Source organism: Pristiophorus japonicus, chromosome 31 (assembly GCF_044704955.1).
Source record: "Pristiophorus japonicus isolate sPriJap1 chromosome 31, sPriJap1.hap1, whole genome shotgun sequence".
NCBI classification, from domain to species: domain Eukaryota; kingdom Metazoa; phylum Chordata; class Chondrichthyes; family Pristiophoridae; genus Pristiophorus; species Pristiophorus japonicus.
In genome coordinates this window covers 6,439,199-6,456,682 of record NC_092007.1, presented here as the reverse complement: position 1 = coordinate 6,456,682, position 17,484 = coordinate 6,439,199, and positions in this window count along the sequence as shown.

The window sequence follows — 17,484 nt, the reverse complement described above, 5'->3', positions numbered from 1 at the left end:
AAGTCCCACTCCAGGGATTTGAGCCCATAAATCTAGGCCGAGACTTCCAGTGCAGTGCTGAGGGAGAGCCGCACTGTCGGCATTGCTGTCTTTCAGATGAGGCGTTAAACTGAGACCCTGTCTGCTTTCTCAGGTGGACCTAAAAGATCCCATGGCACTATTTGGAAGAAGAGTTGGGGGAGTTCTCCCCGGTGTCCTGGGGCCAATATTTATCCCTCAATCAACATAACATAAACAGATGACCCGGGTCATTATCACACTGCTGTGTGGGAGCTTGCTGTGCGCAAGTTGGCTGCTGCTTTTCCCACATTACAACAGTGACCACACTCCAAAAGTACTTTGTTGGCTGTGAAGCGCTTTGAGACGTCTGGTGGTCATGAAAGGCGCTCTATAAATGCAAGTCTGTCTTTCTTTTTCTTAAGACCTCGATTAAATCTCTTAAGCATCTCTGCTCCCATAGAAATAGGCCCAGTATCTTAAATCTCTTTGTATAGCGAGAGTTTCACATGACTGGCACCATCCTGGCGAATCCTTGCTATTCGCTACCTCTTGCTATAATGTTCCTTCTATAATGGGCCACCTAAAACTAGAATCACAGGACGGTCACAGCACAGAAGGAGGCCATTCGGGCCCCTCCAGCCCGTGCCGGCTCTCTGCAAGAGCACTTCAGCCAGTCCCACTCCCCCGCCCTTTCCCCATAGCCATTCATATTTTTTCCTTCAGCTGCTTACTGTAGCCTAACCAAAACTTGCTGCAAATATATCATTATGTCTTAAGATAGACACGCGTCTGAACTATTTTATGTTGGCACAGATTGAATAATTTGTGTAATCACCTGACAATTATCATTGTTAGAAGATGTTTGCGTAATATTTACAATATACAATTTCGGGTGTTCTGATGCGAAACACATTGAGGATTATAGAAGACTCTTTTGGCTGTGCTGTGTGATTAAATTGTCGGCATACTCAGCAATAAATTGCCTTTGTTTAACCCTGCACCGTGTGGTCATGTTTAGTGTTTTACATGGTTCTGATGAAGTTCTCAGAAGTTAATCTTTACCTTGTCAAAGAGGCTTTGGCATGTTAGAAACACAAAGCCACATTAGAAAGGTCAGTCCGAGCAGAACAGAGGGTGTTCACAGATTGCAAATTTCAATACATTCCATCCACAGATCGATCCACAAAAGAATCCATTTGGTCAAACTGCACTTTGAACTCATAGAACCAGAGAAATTCACGGCACAGAAGGAGGCCATTTCAGCCCATCGTGTCCGTGCCGGCCGACCAAGAGCTACCCAGCCTAATCCCACTTTCCAGCTCTGGGTCCGTAGCCCTGTAGGTTACGGCACTTCAGGTGTACATCCAGGTACTGTTTAAATGTGGTGAGGGTTTCTGCCTCTACCACCCTTTCAGGCCGTGAGTTCCAGACCCCCACCACCCTCTGGGTGAAAAGATTCCTCATTTAATCCCCTCTAAACTTCCCCCCAATTACTTTAAATCTCAGCACCCTGGTTGTTGACCCCTCTGCCAAGGAAAACAGGTCCTTCCTATCAACTCTATCCAGGCCCTTCATAATTGTATACACCTCAATCAGGTCTACCCTCAGCCTCCTCTGTTCCAAGAAAACAACCCCAGCCTATCCAATCTTTCCTCATCGCTAAAATTCTCCAGTCCCGGCAACATCTTTGTAAATCTCCTCTGTACCCTCTCTCGCAAAATCACGTCCTTCCTGTAATGTGGTGGCCAGACCTGCACGCAGTACTCCAGCTGTGACCTAACTTGTGTTTCATACAGTTCCCTCCTTGCTCTTGTACTCTATGCCTCAGCTAATAAAGGCAAGTATTCCGTATGCCTCTCTCTATCACCCTATGCTGGTGCCTTTCTGTATCACAGTACTCAGTCTCATCTGATCAAACAAACATTTTTGATGTGGAAGCAAGTCATGCTCGAAAGCAGGGACCGTCCATGATGCAGTTTCACCGCTCTCTATCTCCCCCTGCTGGTGGCTCTCGGTATCACAGTACTCAGTCACACTTCTCTCTATCTCCCTCTGCTGGTGTCTCTCAATATCACAGTACTCAGTAACACCTCTCTATCTCCCCCTGCTGGTGGCTCTCGGTATCACAGTACTCAGTCACACTTCTCTCTATCTCCCTCTGCTGGTGTCTCTCAATATCACAGTACTCAGTAACACCTCTCTATCTCTCCCTGCTGGTGCCTCTCAGTATCACAGTACTCAGTCACACCTCTCTCTATCTCCCTCTGCTGGTGTCTCTCAATATCACAGTACTCAGTAACACCTCTCTATCTCTCCCTGCTGGTGTCTCTCGGCATCACAGTACTCAGTCACACCGCTCTCTATCTCCCCCTGCTGGTGGCTCTCGGCATCACAGTACTCAGTCACACCTCTCTCTATCTCCCTCTGCTGGTGTCTCTCAATATCACAGTACTCAGTAACACCTCTCTATCTCTCCCTGCTGGTGTCTCTCGGCATCACAGTACTCAGTCACACCTCTCTCTATCTCCCTCTGCTGGTGTCTCTCAATATCACAGTACTCAGTAACACTTCTCTATCTCCTCCTGCTGGTGTCTCTCGGCATCACAGTACTCAGTCACACCTCTCTCTATCTCCCTGCTGGTGTCTCTCGGTATCACAGTACTCAGTCACACCTCTCTCTATCTCCCTCTGCTGGTGTCTCTCAATATCACAGTACTCAGTAACACCTCTCTATCTCTCCCTGCTGGTGTCTCTCGGTATCACAGTACTCAGTCACACCTCTCTCTATCTCCCTCTGCTGGTGTCTCTCAATATCACAGTACTCAGTAACACTTCTCTATCTCCTCCTGCTGGTGTCTCTCGGTATCACTGTACTCAGTCACACCTCTCTATCTGCCCCTGCTGGTGTCTCTTGGCATCACTGTACTCAGCCACACCTCGCTATCTCCCCCTGCTGGTGTCTTTCGGTATCACAGTACTCAGTCACACCTCTCACTATCTCCCTCTGCTGGTATCTCTCGGTATCACAGTACTCAGTCTCAAGAGTGGGAGACACGAGACTCCCAAAGCAAGCGCTCTACTCGGAACTCCTTCAAGGCAAATGAGCCAAAGGAGGGCAGCGGAAACATTACAAGGGACACCCTCAAAGCCTCCCTGATAAAGTGCGACATCCCCACCGACACCTGGGAGTCCCTGGCCAAAGACCGCCCTAAGTGGAGGAAGCGCATTCGGGAGGGCGCTGAGCACCTCGAGTCTCATCGCCAAGAGCATGCAGAAACCAAGCACAGGCAGCGGAAAGAGCAGACGGCAAACCTGTCCCACCCTCTCTTACCCTCAACGACTATTTGTCCCAACTGTGATAGGGACTGTGGTTCTCGTATTGGACTGTTCAGCCACCTGAGGACTCATTTTAAGAGTGGAAGCAAATCTTCCTCGATTCCGAAGGACTGCCTATGATGATGACTCAGTCACACCTCTCTATCTCCCCTGCTGGTGTCTCTCGGTATCACAGTACTCAGTTTCATCTCTCACTATCGCCCTCTGCTGTTGTTTCTCGGTATTGCAGTACTTAGTCATGGGCCAGCTCTCACTGCGATATTTGTGCGCACTAGGTCCATGCAGCAGAGCTTGGTCTCCAGTTGTCTTGGTTAACCCTTGCCACTAGATCAAGACTGAGCTCTGTCAAGCCCGTGTGGTGGCTGGTGTGCAATGGAAACCGCACATTAAAAAAATCCAAGGACAGGCATCTTCCATCCTTCAATATGTAGTTTGGGACCTAGAATGCCAGGTCCCTCATTGAAACACCTGTGAACTCATCCCTTTTTAGTGTGGAGGCGGGTCATCCTCGATACGAGGGACTGCCTAAGACCTACCTAATACTCAGTCACTCCTCTCTATCTCCTTCTGCTGGTGTCTCTGGGTATCACAGTATTCAGTCACACCTCTCACTATCGCCCTCTGCTGGTGTCTCTCTGTTATCATCATCATAGGCAGTCCCTCGGAATCGAGGAAGACTTGCTTCCACTCTTAGCTTGAGTTCTTGGGTGGCTGGTCAGTTCAATACGAGAACCACAGTCTCTGTCACAGGTGGGACAGACAGTGGTTGAGGGAAAGGGTGGGTGGGGAGTCTGGTTTGCCGCACGCTTCTTCCGCTGCCTACGCTTGTTTTCTGCACGCTCTTGGCGACGAGACTCGAGGTGCTCAGCGCCCTCCCACATGCACTTCCTCCACTTAGGGCGGTCTATGGCCAAGGACTCCCATATGTCAGTGGGGATGTCGCACTTTATCAGGGAGGCTTTGAGGGTGTCCTTGTAACGTTTCCTCTGTCCACCTGGGGCTTGTTTGCTGTGGACGAGTTACGAGTAGAGCGCTTGCTTTGGGAGTCTCCTGTCTGGCATGTGAACTATGTGGCCCTGCCCAGCGGAGCTGATCAAGTGTGGTCAGTGCTTCAATGTGGGGGATGTTGGCCTGGTCGAGGACGCTAATGTTTCTGTGTCTGTCCTCCCAGGGGATTTGCAGGATCATACGGAGACATCGTTGGTGATATTTCTCCAGCGACTTGAGGTGTCTACTGTACATGGTCCATGTCTCTGAGCCATACAGGAGGGCAGGTATTATTATGACCCTATAGACCTGGTAACAGTTTTGAGGGACTGGTCTTCAAACATTCTTTTCCTCAGGCGGCCGAAGGCTGCACTGGTGCACTGGAGGCGGTGTTGGATCTCGTCATCAATGCCTGCTCTCAGTACCACTGCACTCAGTCACACCTCTCTATGTCCCCCTGCTGGTGCATCTCAGTATCACTGCACTCAGTCACACCTCTCACTATCGCCCTCTGCTGCTGTCTCTCTGTATCACTGCACTCAGTCACACCTCTCTATGTCCCCCTGCTGGTGCCTCTCAGTATCACTGCACTCAGTCACACCTCTCACTATCGCCCTCTGCTGCTGTCTCTCTGTATCACTGCACTCAGTCACACCTCTCTATGTCCCCCTGCTGGTGCATCTCAGTATCACTGCACTCAGTCACACCTCTCATTATCGCCCTCTGCTGCTGTCTCTCTGTATCACTGCAATCAGTCACACCTCTCTATGTCCCCCTGCTGGTGCCTCTCAGTATCACTGCACTCAGTCACACCTCTCACTATCGCCCTCTGCTGCTGTCTCTCTGTACCACTGCACTCAGTCATACCTCTCACTATCGCCCTCTGCTGGTGCGTCTCAGTATCACTGCACTCAGTCACACCTCTCTATGTCCCTCTGCTGGTGCGTCTCAGTATCACTGCACTCAGTCACACCTCTCTATGTCCCCCTGCTGGTGCCTCTCAGTATCACTGCACTCAGTCACACCTCTCTATTTCCCCCTGCTGGTGCCTCTCAGTATCACTGCACTCAGTCACACCTCTCTATGTCCCCCTGCTGGTGCCTCTCAGTATCACTGCACTCAGTCACACCTCTCTATGTCCCCCTGCTGGTGCCTCTCAGTATCACTGCACTCAGTCACACCTCTCACTATCGCCCTCTGCTGCTGTCTCTCTGTACCACTGCACTCAGTCATACCTCTCACTATCGCCCTCTGCTGGTGCGTCTCAGTATCACTGCACTCAGTCACACCTCTCTATGTCCCTCTGCTGGTGCGTCTCAGTATCACTGCACTCAGTCACACCTCTCTATGTCCCCCTGCTGGTGCCTCTCAGTATCACTGCACTCAGTCACACCTCTCTATTTCCCCCTGCTGGTGCCTCTCAGTATCACTGCACTCAGTCACACCTCTCTATGTCCCCCTGCTGGTGCCTCTCAGTATCACTGCACTCAGTCACACCTCTCTATGTCCCCCTGCTGGTGCCTCTCAGTATCACTGCACTCAGTCACACATCTCACTATCGCCCTCTGCTGGTGCCTCTCAGTATCACTGCACTCAGTCACAACTCTCACTATCGCCCTCTGCTGGTGCCTCTCTGTACCACTGCACTCAGTCACACCTCTCTATGTCCCTCTGCTGGTGCCTCTCAGTATCACTGCACTCAGTCACAACTCTCACTATCGCCCTCTGCTGGTGCCTCTCAGTATCACTGCACTCAGTCACACCTCTCACTATCACCCTCTGCTGGTGTCTCTCAGTATCACTGCACTCAGTCACACCTCTCACTACCGCCCTCTGCTGGTGCCTCTCAGTATCACTGCACTCAGTCACACCTCTCACTATCGCCCTCTGCTGGTGCCTCTCAGTATCACTGCACTCAGTCACACCTCTCTATGTCCCTCTGCTGGTGCCTCTCAGTATCACTGCACTCAGTCACACCTCTCACTACCGCCCTCTGCTGGTGCCTCTCAGTATCACTGCACTCAGTCACACCTCTCACTATCGCCCTCTGCTGGTGCCTCTCAGTATCACTGCACTCAGTCACACCTCTCTATGTCCCTCTGCTGGTGCCTCTCAGTATCACTGCACTCAGTCACACCTCTCACTACCGCCCTCTGCTGGTGCCTCTCAGTATCACTGCACTCAGTCACATCTCTCACTATCGCCCTCTGCTGGTGCCTCTCAGTATCACTGCACTCAGTCACACCTCTCTATGTCCCTCTGCTGGTGCCTCTCAGTACCACTGCACTCAGTCACACCTCTCTATGTCCCTCTGCTGGTGTCTCTCTGTACCACTGCACTCAGTCACACCTCTCACTATCGCCCTCTGCTGCTGTCTCTCTGTACCACTGCACTTAGTCACACCTCTCTACGTCCCTCTGCTGGTGCCTCTCAGTATCACTGCACTCAGTCACACCTCTCACTATCGCCCTCTGCTGGTGTCTCTCTGTATCACTGCACTCAGTCACACCTCTCACTATCGCCCTCTGCTGGTGCCTCTCAGTATCACTGCACTCAGTCACACCTCTCACTATCGCCCTCTGCTGGTGTCTCTCTGTATCACTGCACTCAGTCACACCTCTCACTATCGCCCTCTGCTGGTGCCTCTCAGTATCACTGCACTCAGTCACACCTCTCACAATCGCCCTCTGCTGGTGTCTCTCTGTATCACTGCACTCAGCCAAACCTTTATTATCTATCTACCTGTTAAATTTTGATTGCGGTTAACTTTAATAATAGGTTCCACAGGTAACAAGGAAAGACCAAAATAATGTTCTCAACCCTTGAACGAATTATTCCAATAATACTTAGGACCCTATGACGCTCAAAGATAGAGATGTGACTGAGTACTGTTGTGTTCCTAACACAGATGAGGCTGCACACAGGGAGGTTAAAGTAACAGTGACCCCAGTCTTTATTGAGACACTCCAGAGTGAGTAACAGGCCTTATATACAGTGCTCCGAAGGGATGCTGGGATCCCTTGGGACTTCAGGGAATGAGCTCCCTGGTGGCGGAACATGGGAGTGCATGCTTTACAGATACACAACATCACTCCCCCCTCAAAGTCAAAGTGAAAACTATTTACAAGGTGAGGCGGTCGGGAGCCTTTCTTTCCCTGGTGGACCACCTCGGTACAAATGTCTGTTCTGATGTGTTGGCTGTGCCCTCGCTGGGCTGGCGTGTTGTAGGCCCTGCAGGGCTGCTGGGTGAGCCTGGCCTTGCTGGGCTGTTGGGCGTGATGGGTTCAATTTCCTGGTCCGGGGTGGTGTCGTTGATCCTTTGGGTGTATGTTGTGGGCTCGAAAAATGTGGTGTCTGCTGTGGGTTGTTCAGGGCAGTCTGTGAACCACAGCCTCGTTTGGTCCAGGTGCTTTCGACAAATTTGTCCATTGTCTAGTTTGACTACAAGCACCCTATTCCCTTCTTTAGCTATCATCGTGCCCGCGATCCACTTGGGACCATGTCCATAGTTTAGCACATAAACAGGGTCATTCAGATCAATTTCCCGTGACACAGTGGCGCGACCATCGTTTACATTTTGTTGCTGCCGCCTGCTCTCTACCTGATCATGCAGGTTGGGGTGAACCAGCAAGAGTCTGGTTTTAAGTGTCCTTTTCATGAGTAGCTCAGCCGGGGGCACCCCTGTGAGTGAGTGGGGTCTCGTGCAGTAGCTGAGCAGTACTCGGGACAGGCGGGTTTGGAGTGAGCCTTCTGTGACTCGTTTGAGGCTCTGTTTGATGGTTTGTACTGCCCGCTCTGCCTGCCCATTGGAGGCTGGTTTAAACGGGGCCGAGGTGACATGTTTGATCCCATTGCGGATCATGAATTCTTTAAATTCGGCACTGGTGAAACATGGCCCGTTGTCACTGACCAGTATGTCAGGCAGGCCGTGGATGGTAAACTTGGCCCTCAGGCTTTCAATGGTGGCGGTGGCGGTGCTTCCCGACATTATTTCACACTCAATCCATTTTGAAAAAGCAGCCACCACCACCAGGAACATTTTACCGAGAAACGGGCCGCATAGTCAACATGGATCCTCGACCATGGTCTGGAGGGCCAGGACCACAAACTTAGCGGTACCTCTCTGGGCATGTTGCTCAACTGAGCACACAGTTTTCTGCATCTTTGCGTTGGATTTGTATACTCGTCGCCAGTTGTTGTGTTCCTAACACAGATGAGACTGCACACAGTGAAGTTAAAGTAACAGTGACCTCAGTCTTTATTGAGACATAGAAACATAGAAACATAGAAAATAGGTGCAGGAGTAGGCCATTCGGCCCTTCTAGCCTGCACTGCCATTCAATGAGTTCATGGCTGGACATGAAACTTCAGTACCCCCTTCCTGCTTTCTCGCCATACCCCTTGATCCCCTTCGTAGTAAGGACTTCATCTAACTTCTTTTCGAATATAATTAGTGAATTGGCCTCAACTACTTTCTGTGGTAGAGAATTCCACAGGTTCACCACTCTCTGGGTGAAGAAGTTTCTCCGCATCTCGGTCCTAAATGGCTTACCCCTTATCCTTAGACTGTGACCCCTGGTTCTGGACTTCCCCAACATTAGGAACATTCTTCCTGCATCTAACCTGTCTAACCCCGTCAGAATTTTAAACGTTTCTATGAGGTCCCCTCTCATTCTTCTGAACTCCAGTGAATACAAGCCGAGTTGATCCAGTCTTTCTTGATAGGTCAGTCCTGCCATCCCGGGAATCAGTCTGGTGAACCTTCGCTGCACTCCCTCAATAGCAAGAATGTCCTTCCTCAGGTTAGGAGACCAAAACTGTACACAATACTCCAGGTGTGGCCTCACCAAGGCCCTGTACAACTGTTGCAACACCTCCCTGCCCCTGTACTCAAATCCCCTCGCTATGAAGGCCAACATGCCATTTGCTTTCTTAACCGCCTGCTGTACCTGCATGCCAACCTTCAATGACTGATGTACCATGACACCCAGGTCTCGTTGCACCTCCCCTTTTCCTAATATGTCACCATTCAGATAATAGTCTGTCTCTCTGTTTTTACCACCAAAGTGGATAACCTCACATTTATCCACATTATACTTCATCTGCCATGCATTTTCCCACTCACCTAACCTATCCAAGTCACTCTGCAGCCTCATAGCATCCTCCTCGCAGCTCACACTGCCACCCAACTTAGTGTCATCCGCAAATTTGGAGATACTACATTTAATCCCCTCGTCTAAATCATTAATATACAGTGTAAACAGCTGGTGCCCCAGCACAGAACCTTGCGGTACCCCACTAGTCACTGCCTGCCATTCTGAAAAGTCCCCATTTACTCCTACTCTTTGCTTCCTGTCTGACAACCAGTTCTATATCCATGTCAGCACACTACCCCCAATCCCATGTGCTTTAACTTTGCACATTAATCTCTTGTGTGGGCCCTTGTCGAAAGCCTTCTGAAAGTCAAAATATACCACATCAACTGGTTCTCCCTTGTCCACTCTACTGGAAACATCCTCAAAAAATTCCAGAAGATTTGTCAAGCATGATTTCCCTTTCACAAATCCATGCTGACTTGGACCTATCATATCACCTCTTTCCAAATGCACTGCTATGATATCCTTAATAATTGATTCCATCATTTTACCCACTGCCGATGTCAGGCTGACCGGTCTATAATTCCCTGTTATCTCTCTCCCTCCTTTTTTAAAAAGTGGGGTTACATTGGCTACCCTCCACTCCATAGGAACTGATCCAGAGTCAATGGAATGTTGGAAAATGACTGTCAATGCATCCACTATTTCCAAGACCACCTCCTTAAGTACTCTGGGATGCAGTCCATCAGGCCCTGGGGATTTATCGGCCTTCAATCCCATCAATTTCCCCAACACAATTTCCCGACTAATAAGGATTTCCCTCAGTTCCTCCTCCTTACTAGACCCTCCGACCCCTTTTATATCCGTAAGGTTGTTTGTGTCCTCCCCAGTGAATACCGAACCAAAGTACTTGTTCAATTGGTCTGCCATTTCTTTGTTCCCCGTTATGACTTCCCCTGATTCTGACTGCAGGGGACCTACATTTGTCTTTACTAACCTTTTTTCTTTACATATCTATAGAAACTTTTGCAATCCATCTTAATGTTCCCTGCAAGCTTCTTCTCGTACTCCATTTTCCCTGCCATAATCAAACCCTTCGTCCTCCTCTGCTGAGTTCTAAATTTCTCCCAGTCCCCGGGTTCGCTGCTATTTCTGGCCAATTTGTATGCCACTTCCTTGGCTTTAATACTATCCCTGATTTCCCTTGATAGCCACGGTTGAGCCACCTTCCCTTTTTTATTTTTACGCCAGACAGGAATGTACAATTGTTGTAGTTCATCCATGCGGTCTCTAAATGTCTGCCATTGCCCATCCACAGTCAACCCCTTCAGTATCATTCGCCAATCTATCCTAGCCAATTCACGCCTCATACCTTCAAAGAGACACTCCAGTGTAAGTAACAGGCCTTAGGGGCCGGCTTATATACAATGCTCTCAAGGGATGCTGGGATCCCTTGGGACTTCAGGGGGTGCACTCCCTGGTGGTGGAACATGACAGTGCATGCTTTACAGATACACAACAAGTACAGTGAGTGATACCGAGAGACACCAGCAGAGGACGATAGTGAGAGGTGTGACTAAGTACTGCGATACCGAGAGACACCAGCAGGGGGCGATAGAGAGGTGTGACTGAGTACTGTGATACTGAGAGACACCAGCAGGGGGTGAGACTGAGTACTGTGATACTGAGAGACACCAGCAGGGGGTGAGACTGAGTACTGTGATACTGAGAGACACCAGCAGGGGGAGATAGAGAGGTGTGACTGAGTACTGCGATACCAGGAGACACCAGCAGGGGGCGATAGAGACATGTGACTGAGTACTGTGATACTGAGAGATAGCGGGGAGCTTAACAGCGGGGAGTGTCATCATAGACGATGAGATCTAACACCGCCTCCAGTGGAGCCTTCAGCCACCTGAGGAAAAGAGTGTTTGAAGACCAGGCTCTCAAAACTGTTACCAAGCTCATGGTCTATAGGGCTGTAGTGATACCCGCCCTCCTGCATGGCTCAGAGACATGGACCATGTACAGTAGACACCTCAAGTCACTGGAGAGATAGCAGCAACGATGTCTCCGCAAGATTCTACAAATCCCCTGGGAGGACAGACGCACCAACATTAGCGTCCTCGATCAGGCCAAGATCCCCAGCATTGAAGCACTGACCACACTTGATCAGCTCCGCTGGGCAGGCCACATTGTCTGCATGCCAGACACAAGTCTTGCCGCCGAGAGCATGCAGAAAACAAGCACAGGCAGTAGAAGGACCGTGTAGCAAACCAGGCCCACCCACCCTTCCCTCAACGGCTATCTGACCCACCTGTGACAGAAACTGTGGTTCTCGTATCGGACTGTACAGCCACCTGAGAACTCATGTTAAGATTGGAAGCAAGTCTTCCTCGATTCCGAGGGACTGCCCATGATGATGACAAAGAGACACCGGCAGAGGGAGATGGAGAGGTGTGACTGAGTGCTGTGATACTGAAAGAGACCAGCAGGGGGAGAAAGAGAGGTGTGACTGAGTGCTGTGATACTGAGAGACACCAGCAGGGGGAGATAGAGAGGTGTGACTGAGTACTGTGATACTGAGAGACACCAGCAGGGGGAGAAAGAGAGGTGTGACTGAGTGCTGTGATACTGAAAGACACCAGCAGGGGGAGAAAGAGAGGTGTGACTGAGTGCTGTGATACTGAGAGACACCAGCAGGGGGAGATAGAGAGGTGTGACTGAGTGCTGTGATACTGAGACACCAGCAGGGGGAGAAAGAGAGGTGTGACTGAGTGCTGTGATACTGAGAGACACCAGCAGGGGGAGATAGAGAGGTGTGACTGAGTACTGTGATACAGAGAGACACCAGCAGTGGGAGATAGAGAGAGGTGTGACTGAGTACAGTGATACTGAAAGACACCAGCAGAGAGCGATAGAGTGGTGTGACTGAGTACTGTGATACGGAGAGACACCAGCAGAGGGAGATAGAGAAGTGTAACTGAGTACTGTAGTAGAGAGAGACACCAGCAGGGGGAGATAGAGAGAAGTGTGACTGAACACTGCAGTAGAGAGAGACACTGCAGTAGTAATACCCGCCCTCCTGTATGGCTCAGAAAAATGGACCATTGACTCTGGATCAGTTCCTATGGACTGGAGGGTAGCTAATGTAACACCACATTTTAAGAAAGGAGTGAGAGAGAAAACGGGTAATTATAGACCGGTTAGCCTGACATCAGTAGTGGGGAAAATGTTGGAATCAATTATTAAAGATGAAATAACAGCACATTTGGAAAGCAGTGACAGGATCGATCCAAGTCAACATGGATTTATGAAAGGGAAATCCTGCTTGACAACTCTTCTAGAATTTTTTGAGGATGTAACGAGTAGAGTGGACAAGGGAGATCCAGTGGATGTGGTGTATTTGGACTTTCAAAAGGCTTTTGACAAGGTCCCACACAAGAGATTGGTGTGCAAAATTAAAGCACATGGTATTGGGGTTAATGTACTGACGTGGATATAGAACTGGTTGGCAGACAGGAAGCAGAGAGTCGGGATAAACGGGTCCTTTTCAGAATGGCAGGCAGTGACTCGTGGAGTGCTGCAGGGCTCAGTGCTGGGACCCCAGCTATTTACAATATACATTAATGATTTGGATGAGGGAATTGAGTGTAATATCTCCAAGTTTGCAGATGACACTAAACTGGGTGGCGGTGTGAGCTGTGAGGAGGATGCTAAGAGGCTGAAGGTTGACTTGGACAGGTTAGATGAGTGGGCAAATGCATGGCAGATGCAGTATAATGTGGATAAATGTGAGGTTATCCACTTTGGGGGCAAAAACACGAAGGCAGAATATTATCTGACTGGTGGCAGATTAGGGAAAGGGGATGTGCAACAAGACCTGGGTGTCATGGTACATCAGTCATTGAAAGTTGGCATGCAGGTACAGCAGGCGGTGAAGAAGGCAAATGGTATGTTGGCCTTCATAGCGAGGGGATTTGAGTATAGGAGCAGGGAGGTCTTACTGCAGTTGTACAGGGCCTTGGTGAGGCCTTACCTGGAATATTGTGGTCAGATTTGGTCTCCTCATCTGAGGAAGGATGTTCTTGCTATTGAGGGAGTGCAGCAAAGGTTCACCAGATTGATTCCCGAAATGGCAGGACTGACATATGAGGAGAGACTGGATCGACTGGGCCTTTATTCACTAGAGTTTAGAAGGATGAGTGGGGATCTCATAGAAACATATAAAATTCTGATGGGACCCGACAGCTTAGATGCAGGAAGAATGTTCCTGATGTTGGGGAAGTCCAGAACCAGGTGACATAGTCTAAGGATAAGGGTGGCCATTTAGGACTGAGATGAGGGGAAACCTCTTCACTCAGAGAGTTGTTAATCTGTGGAATTCCCTAGCGCAGAGAGTTGTTGATGCCAGTTCATTGGATATATTCAAGAGGGAGTTAGATATGGCCCTTACGGCTAAAGGGATCAAGGGGTGTGGAGAGAAAGCAGGAAAGTGGTACGAAGGTGAATGATCAGCTATGATATTATTGAATGGTGGTGCAGGCTCGAAGGGCCGAATGGCCAACTCCTGCACCTATTTTCTATGTTTCTATGTTTCTATGTACAGTAGACACCTGAAGTCGCTGGAGAAATACCACCAACAATGTCTCCACAAGATCCTGCAAATCCCCTGGGAGGACAGATGCACCAACGTTAGTGTCCTCGATCAGGCCAACTTCCCCAGCATTGAAGCACTGACCACACTTGATCAGCTCTGATGGGCAGGCCACATTGTCTGCAAGCCAGACACGCGACTCCTTCAAGCGCTCCACTCGGAACTGTGTATCACAGTACTCAGTCACACCTCTCTATCGCCCCCTGCAGGTGTCTCTCTGTATCACCGTACTCAGTCACACCTCTCTATCTCCCCCTGGGGCATCTCTCTGTATCACTGTACTCAGTCACACCTCTCTATCGCCCCCTGCAGGTGTCTCTCTGTATCACCGTACTCAGTCACACCTCTCTATCTCCCCCTGTGGGTGTCTCTCTGTATCACAGTACTCAGTCACACCTCTCTATCTCCCCCTGGGGCATCTCTCTGTATCACCGTACTCAGTCACACCTCTCTATCGCCCCCTGCAGGTGTCTCTCTGTATCACCGTACTCAGTCACACCTCTCTATCTCCCCCTGTGGGTGTCTCTCTGTATCACAGTACTCAGTCACACCTCTCTATCTCCCCCTGCGGGCATCTCTCTGTATCACCATACTCAGTCACACCTCTCTATCTCCCCCTGCTGGTGTCTCATGGTATCACAGCACTCAGTAACACTGCACTCCATCTCCCCTGCTGGTGTCTCTCAGTATCATAGTACTCAGTCACCCCTCTCTATCTCCCCCTGCTGGTGTCTCTCGGTATCACAGTACTCAGTCACACCTCTCTCCAGCTCCCTCTGCTGGTGTCTCTCGGTATTAGCGTACTCAGTCACACCTCTCTATCTCCCCCTGCTGGTGTGCCACTCTATCACAGTACTCAGTTACACCTCTCTATCTCCCCCTGCTGGTGTCTCTCGGTTTCACTGTACTCAGTCAGATCTCTCACTATCGCCCTCTGCTGATGTCTCTCTGTATCACTGTACTCAGCCAAATCTTTATTATCTACCTGTTAAATTTCGATTGCAGTTGACATTGATAATAGGCTCCACAGGTAACAAAGAGTCTTCCAGAAAAAACAAAATAATGTTCGCAACGTTTGAATGAATTATTCCAATAATCCTATGATGCTCAAAGATAGAAAGTACAGTGAGTGATACCGAGAGACACCAGCAGAAGGAGATAGAGGGCTGTGACTGAGTACTGTGATACAGAGAGACACCAGCAGGGGGAGATAGAGATGTGTGACTGAGTACTGTGATACAGAGAGACACCAGTAGGGGGAGATAGAGAGGTGTGACTGCGTACTGTAATACCGAGAGACACCAGACAAGGGGAGAAAGAGAGGTGTGACTGAGTACTGTGATATGGGAGACACCCAGCAGGCGGCGATAGAGAGCGATGTTAGTGAGTACTGTGATACTGAGATATACCAGCAGGAGGAGATAGAGAGAGAGATGTGACTGAGTACTGTGATACAGAGAGACACCAGCAGACGGAGATAGAGAGGCATGACTGAGTATTGATAACGAGAGACACCAGCAGGGGGACGATAGAGAGGCATGACTGAGTGCTGTGGTAAAGAGACACCAGCAGGGGGAGATAAAGAGGTGTGACTGAGTACTGTGATACCGAGTGACACCAGCCGAGGACGATAGAGGCGTGACTGAGTGCTGTGATACCGAGAGGCAGCAGCAGGGGGAGATAGAGATGTGTGACTGAGTACTATGATACCGAGCGACACCAGCAGGAGGCGACAGAGAGGCATGACTGAGTACTGTAATACCGAGAGGCACCAACAGGGTGCAATAGAGAGGCATGACTGAGTACTGTAATACCGAGAGGCACCAGCAGGGGGCAATAGAGAGGCATGACTGAGTACTGTAATACCGAGAGAAAGCGGGGAGTTTAACAGTGGGGAGCATCTTCATTGACGACAAGATCCAACACCACCTCCAGTGTACCAGTGGAGCCTTCGGCCGCCTGAGGAAAAGAATGTTTGAAGACCAGGCCCTCAAAACTGTTACCAAGCTCATGGTCTATAGAGCTGTACATTCAGCCACCTGAGAACCCATTTTAAGAGTGGAAGCAAGTCTTCCTCGATACTGAGGGACTGCCCATGATGAAGTGCAAGAGGATAACTAAATGAAGTGTAGGGCCTATTATAGAACATAATTTTAATCTGTGTGTGGAGGCGGAAGATATTGGTATGTTTCTTAATGAATACCGTGACTGTTTTCACAAAGGGGAGGTGCGATGCAGACATTGCAATCAGGAAGGAGGAGTGTGATATATTAGATGAAATAAACATACTGAGAGAGGAAGTATTAAGGGGTATAGCAGCTTTGAAAGTGGATAAATCCGCAGGCCTAATTTCTGAGGATGTCCCGGCGGGGCCCTGGAAGCTGGCTGCCCCCCGGAGGTGCTCATCGTCGCCATTGCTGCTCCTCCGGGGCGCTAACAGGGACGGCATGGCCCGAAAATCCTGCCCTTAGAATTTTAAGCGCTCACTCCCTTCCTGGTTCGCTGTCTGGGAGATCTCTGCCTTTGGATTGGCTGCTTAGACAGCCTGCTGATGTCACAGCAGCTCGCGCAAGGGGATCCCCACTATAGGGTGTGGAGTGGAACTGAAGGTGTGATAAGGCTGGAGTTTGTGACACAGGGATCGGGAGTCCCTCGAGCGGCCCTACCTCGGGGCCAGCGACCAAGGCCTTTGCTTTGTTGCTGGCCACAAATTCTGGGCCGATATCTGGCAGGGCTGAGAACAGGCGGTCTATCCCATAGCGGCCGGTTTGTGCTCACCTTCGGGACGTGACTCCAGAAATGGGACTGTATTGTATCAGTGATACGGGACCAATGAATCATTTTCTCTCGTACTGTGTATCACCCGGAAACTACACTTGGCACTGAATATGTTAAATATCGGGAGGGTACAGCATCCACCATATTAAGGTATACAGTGATGTTCCCCAGGGGTCAGTTCTGGGACCACTGCCTTTCTTCATCTATATCAGTGACTGGGACCTGGGTGTACAGGGCACAATTTCAACATTTGCAGATGACACAAAACTTGGAAGTACAGTGAACAGTGAGGAGGACAGTGATCGACTTCAGGAGAACATCGACAGGCTGGTGACATGGGCGGGCACGTGGCAGATGAAGTGCGCAGAGATACATTTTGGTACAAGGAATGAGGAGAGGCAATATAAACTAAAGGGTACAACCCTAAAGTGGGTGCATGAACAGAGAGACCTGGGGAGGGAGGTGTGTGGACAAATCACTGAAGGTGGCAGGGCAGGTTGAGAAAGTGGTTAAACAAGCTCACGGGATCCTGGGCTTCATAAATAGAGGCACAGAGGACAAAAACAAGGAAGTTATGATGAACCTTTATAAACACGGGTTCGGCCTCAACTGGAGTATTGTGTCCAATTC